The sequence below is a fragment of the Malus sylvestris genome, chromosome 2 (assembly GCF_916048215.2).
Source record: "Malus sylvestris chromosome 2, drMalSylv7.2, whole genome shotgun sequence".
Classification (NCBI taxonomy): domain Eukaryota; kingdom Viridiplantae; phylum Streptophyta; class Magnoliopsida; order Rosales; family Rosaceae; genus Malus; species Malus sylvestris.
This window is the reverse complement of record NC_062261.1, coordinates 33326755-33333030: the sequence shown is the minus strand read 5'-3', so window position 1 is coordinate 33333030 and position 6276 is coordinate 33326755. Positions and strand designations below refer to the sequence as shown.

Sequence of the window (6276 nt, the reverse complement as noted above, 5' to 3'; positions counted from 1 at the left end):
CCAGTAGCCTTATGCTATTGGATTTGACTTGCCTTGACCCACAAACCTGAAACCCAGCTTCAGCTGGGCTTCCCCGCACCAACCCGTAAGCCAACCTTGGGTTGGGCTTGCCCCATGCCTGGTTTTAGGCCCGATGCCAACAACTTATATTACTGGGCTAACCCAGATGACTCGGCCAGAGGCCTACAATCCTTCCCATGGCCTTATGGCATGCAGCCATGCTGCAGGGCCTGTTCCTACACCACAGCCATCCCGCTTTTGGTTAGGTCGCGTTATTTTTTCGACCCAATGCCAATTTCAGGCATCCCAACGTTATAAATCATGCCCAAATATTTTTTGGGTACTTTGGTTTACGCTAACTAATTCTAATTTAATTATCGCTTGGTTTATCACCAACCGAAGCTAATATGACTCATTTGTCATTATTTTGCTTCCACGATCGACCCAATTTGGTCCCGATCTATTGAATTAATTAAAAGTGACCTACAGTCTATTAATCTGATAATTAATCCAAAATTAATGACCTGAAGACTACTTTTGAACATTAACGATTCAATAATTTATTTTTGTACTTTGAACCGTTGACATCCATTCGTAGTCCCAAAGCTCTCACACTTGAGTTTTCTTAGCAACTCAAATTCACTACACATCAATTAGCATATTGCATTTTGTGTTCTTGCAGGAACCCCTCCTTTATGAACTAATCATTCATAAAACTAAATTGAACTTGTAGTTTCATAGTTAGTGCCTTTGAAACCTGAAGTTTTCATTCAAAACTTACCACATGAAACCTGTAGCTTTCATACTTAAATTAAACCAATACATGCCTATAGAACCCAAATGTTCTACAATGTATGTCTATGGATTACCATATGACCAACTACATTTTGTTGTACCCTCCGTTTTAGGGACATGTCAAACTTGAACAAGCTCGATTTCACCACTCTCGAAGTCTCTGGAAGAAACTACCTGAAGTGGGTTAAAGACGAGAAGATCTATCTTACTGCAAAGGGTATTAGAGCCACCATCGAGGCACCTACCAATGACAAACCCGTCGATGAAGCTCAGAAAGCTATTGCAGTGATCTTCATTCAAAGACATATCCATGATGCACTGCAGACCAAGTACCTCACTGAGGAGGACCCATGCACCCTTTGGCTTGCTCTAGCCAACTGCTTCGATCACCAGAAAGACATCTACTTGCCTGAAGTAAGACACGACTAGCAGCATCTACGCTTCGAAGACTTTAAGTCCATGAATGAATACAACTCTGAAGTTTGTAGAATCCGATCACTGCTTAAGTTCTGTAAAGTGGACTTAACTGAATCAGATCTCCTGGAAAATACCTATTTGATCTTTCATGCCACCAATATTGTCTTGTAGCAACAATATAGGGCACAGAAGTTCACCAAATTTTCGAATTTGGTCTCTGTTTTACTTATGGCTGAAAAGCAGAACCATCTTTTGATAAAAAATCATCAAGCTCAACGCACTAGCTCGAACACCGCTCCTGAAGCTTATGCGACCAATTCTAGCAGCCACAAAAGACACAAAAATCTTCATGGCCATGGCAATGGGCGGCAAGCCCAACCACGGGCCCAAGGTCCACAGAGTCAAGGCCCAACCAAGGGAGGAAATTTGACCTTGAAGCGTCAACCCCTTGCCCTTAAGGTCCCAAACTTCAAGAACAAGGGAAAAGCTACCGTTCAATCGGCTTCCAATGAAATGGACATGTGCTACAACTATGAATAATGGTACGGATGTGGTAGCTGTGACAGCGATCCATGGTTTTTAGTCCAAAACTTCATTAATGAAAGCAATTACTTCATTAACTGTTAAAGTGTACGAGGGGGAAAATGGAAGACTAAATGTATTTCAATTTTACATTGAAATTCTGAAGAACACGTGGTTTCCATTTTGTTGAAGATATTTGCGGTCTAAAAACAATCACAAGGCATGACAAAAAAGAAAAAGAACATAAGGCGCGCTTTGGTAGTAAACACTTCTATGAAAAAAAGAAGAAAAAACCATAATTCACGAGACAAATCATATATATATAACTTAAACTACTTATTAACAGCATTTTGTTTGTCAACTAAAATTCTATTATGATAAAAAAAATTAAAAAAGAAAACTAAAATTCTATTAAATTACCATTCTCTCTCTCACCAAAACTGAACAAAAATAAAAGAGGTGAGTAATTTAGTAATTAGATGCAACATGAATTTTGTTGTTTTTTATGTCAACTTCACAGTCAAGTAAACACAGGTGCAGTAGATTTGATAGAGATAAGCTAGGGGGAAGGGGGTGGCGGCGGCGGTAAGAAGCTTCCGAGGAAAGGGTGGGCAGGATTGGGTGTCTGCGGGGCTTGAATGGTTGCAGCCTGTCGGCGTGGGAAATCTAGAACGTGGTTATTGTTCGGTGCAGGAGATGATTCAGGAACAATTTGACAACAATAGGGCCTCGCCGTAGTCGGCAAATTTCACCCCTAGCCTCTCTTTGTCATCGTTTGCAAGAAGAAGCAGACCATTCATGGTGACTTGCCGTTGGGATCGAATTGGGAAGGTGAGTTTTGTGGCTTTATTTTAACTCATACTAGCATTTGCCTACATAATGTGAACACATTTTTTTTAGAAAATAAGAAGAGAAATTTTATTTAAACCCATGTAACCTATTTCTATACCCAACTTATTCTTTGTACTCATTTGATTTTTAACTAAACTATAAATATCTCTTTAAACCCAAATTTATTACTTATTATACCACCACAAACCCAATTCAATATGTAGATTTTTCTTACACTTATTTGACTTTTAACTCTATCTTTACGCCGTCTAGAAATGAATACTGAAAATTGGGTTGTGAATTTAGCCATGGTTGACAACAAGATTGACACTTCTATAGATGTTGACAAAAACCATGTATCACCATCTCTCCCTTTGCATTATCGATCAACGGGTGCATTGTTCTGGTTCTGTTTTTCTCTTCAAGTTCCCCATTTTTATTTTTTAATTCGATAAAAGGCCATATATGAAAGGAGATTGGAAGTTTGAATAAATTGATGAGCTTAAAATTTATTCATGATGATTTTTGGTTAATTAATAAATTAGGTAGGGTCTGAGGTGATTAGGTTGTGTCTTATCGAAGTTGGTTTTTTTTTTTCTATGATTGGGGGGTTTCACATGGTTGCAAGCAGCTACAGAAAAAAAAAAAATTGGTGCAAAAGATGGAAAGGACGAGAGAGAAGGTGGTGGTAGTGGTGGTGGTGGTGGTAGAGAGGGATTGTTGCATGTGAATCAAGAAGAAGCATTGAATTGGAGCTGGAGCTACGCAGTGACTCCTCCTTCGATAAATCGATTTCAACATGGCTTCTAATATTAATTGAAACACTTTCTTTCTTTTTTTTCCCTTTTTTTGTTGAGCGACTGCAGCAATGTGCAGTTGCAGAAAGATAAACAAACTATGCGGGATTGATTGAAAAAAAAATTAAAACCAAAATACTCATCTTCTAAACTCTAAAAAAATTGAAATCAAACGAACAAAAAATTCATAAATTGAGTCATACCTTGGTTGGAGGATTCAAAACTTCAAAACCATCATCCATCAATAAAAAAAACTTGTTTTTCTCTATGATAGCTATTAGGGTTTTAGCCGGAATGAACGTAGGATAAACAAAGAGTAATTGTAAGGTTTAATTATAGTGTTTGGGTTTATTGATAAATTTGAGTTTTATTATTAATTTCATTGTGTACTTAATAGTAATTATGCAATAGGGTAAAATAGACAATTAACATTTAAAATTTAAGTTGGGTGTAGAAAGAGGTTACATGGGTTTAAATAAAATTTCCCAAATGAGAAAGAGAGAGGAGAGAGAGAACGTGGGGGGAGTGGGAGGCTTCTGTTTTTTTTTTTTTTTTTTTTTAATATTAGAGGTATTTTAACATTACATGTAAATGAGATTTCAATAAAAACAGTAAAATTTGGACTTGAAAAATTACATTATTACCCATCATTTTTTTTGTTTAATAGAAAACTAAGTAGTCTTTTCACCTTTTTTAGTTGACAAATAATGTTTCATTAATTAATAGAGATTGTTGGGTGCAAACCGTGCAATCAAGTAACTGCTTTATAAATTAGTCTTTTTCCTATACATGTGTTAATACTTTTACTTATTTTTCTTGCTAAATCTTTGGGCTTTTTTTTTATTTTTTAATTCTTCGGCAGGCAATTGTCACAATTCATTAACAGCAATAACCTGTGCAATAGAGAGAACAGAGGTAGCACCGCAAAACAGAGCCTAGCGAAAGAAATACAAGAAGGACTAGGAGGCTGTCAACATCCAACCAGAAATAAAACAACCTCCAATCAAGCAAAAAAAAAAAAAATTCATAGACTTGCAAAAAGAAGAGTAAGGTGGAGCGCATGTTTGATACAGTGCGAAAGAACGTCGGAAGATGGAGAGGATAGAGAAGCACAGATCAGTTTGTGCACTTCTCTCTTCTTTTTTCTTCCGTTTTTCATTTTTCTTTTGCCTTTTCAATTGTCACCCAAAAGTTGAACAAGCTATTCCTTTCCATCACTGTCCATAAAAAACATTGGCAGATGAAGAATTCTACTGTTACAAGCTTGACTACTGCAAAATTCGATGCTTTATGTGCACGCAAAGTTCTAGTCCACATATATACAAGAAAATTACAAATAATCCGCCTGAAATTGAACTACAACATGCAGAACCTAGAAGTTAGCTAGAACAATAAAAATATGACTCAACAAAAGAAGATTGAGAACTTATTGATTTCATCCATGGTAATCAATTATTGTTTGGAGGGAGAGTGATTGGCTGGTGGTATAATATACAAAACTACAGGACTTGGTACATTGCCAATATTACTAAACGAGTGCTGCTATTCGGCTCACATTAATGTACTAATCATAATACTGACCCCTTCTCTTATATATGTAGATCGCATGTTCATAAGTGAGATTCATGAAAGAGGTTGACAGTCAAGAACTGATAGTTAAATAACATTATTCTTTCTTTATGTCCCAAATATATATCAACTTAGTATCAACCATATGCTGACCAAAATACTAGAGATTGGTAGTTATATAATAAATTTGACTAGTTGTATAGTTCTATGCGATGACCCCTGACGTCCAAGAATTAGATTAATGCTTATGGTCCAGAGTGTGCCCATGCATGCAGGGACCGGGCAGGCAGATCCATAGAAAATGATGAATGAAAAGAAGATACTGAGGGAGTAAAACACGAAGAGGAAAGAAGGAGTTTTAGGATAGGGAAAAAAATAAGAACAGAGAAACAAGAAAAAAAAAAAAAAAAAAAAAAGCATACAAGAATGGACATCTTTGATCATCTATGCGTGGAAGCAGGGAGGAGGTAAAAAATGAAGATATCGTGAGGGATGAGAAGGAGACATCGTGAGGGAGAAAGAGAAGGAAGAATAGGAAACGTTTTGGAGGATGAAAGAATATAAAAGAGATTTAAATTCCTATACTTAATCCGATCATTAAGCATAAGATAATCTTATGAATGAGGATTAAAAATCATCATAAATAAAATAAATTAATAAGTATATTAATTACTTAATTAGTCAATTTAGGGATAAATTTGGTAGGAGAATAAAAATAAGTTGATGTGTACAATGAGTCATTGGACCTAAGGGCCAACAAGGTCTTCCTAGTGGGGCGGGTGCTTACACGAAAGGCCATCAACAAAGAACGGTTCAAACGTCAAATGTTGAACCTCTGGCGCCCTAAGACAAGAGCTACGATAGTCGAGTTAGACGATGGGTTATTTTCGTTTGGTTTTGACAGTCGATGGGAAAGGGCGATGTTGCTGAAGGGAGGGTCATGGCTATATGACTGTGCCTTGCTGGTGTTGGCCGAGGCAGATACACTGGCACTTCCAGCAAATATTCCACTGGTGTCTCAAGAGTCTTAGGTGCAGGTCAAGGGACTACCTCTTCTGTATATAACTCGCCATATGAGACAGTTTATCAGGAATCAGATTGGAGATCATGTCTTAACCGATCAGAGTAGGAAGGGGGAGCTCTTTGGTAGTATTTTACATATTAGAGTTGCATTGAATATTGCTACACCGTTGCGTCGAAGTTTGTTGCTCTCCATTCAAGGAACGGAGGTTTGGGTCGATTTGCGGTATGAGAAATTGTTAATAATATGTTTCTTGTGTGGGATTATTGGTCATATGGAGGAGCAATGCGTCCAGTTCAAAGGGGAGAAGAATGACGACGATTT

General features: G+C 37.2%; 1 long non-coding RNA gene across 1 annotated transcript; it reads left to right on the top strand.

Annotated features, from left to right (window-relative positions):
* The first annotated feature begins 2027 nt into the window (after nucleotides 1-2027).
* Nucleotides 2028-4665, top strand: LOC126613896 (uncharacterized). Its single transcript, XR_007620221.1, has 2 exons — nucleotides 2028-2565; nucleotides 4225-4665. It is a non-coding gene; the product is annotated as an uncharacterized LOC126613896 (long non-coding RNA).
* Nucleotides 4666-6276: the final 1611 nt, after the last annotated feature.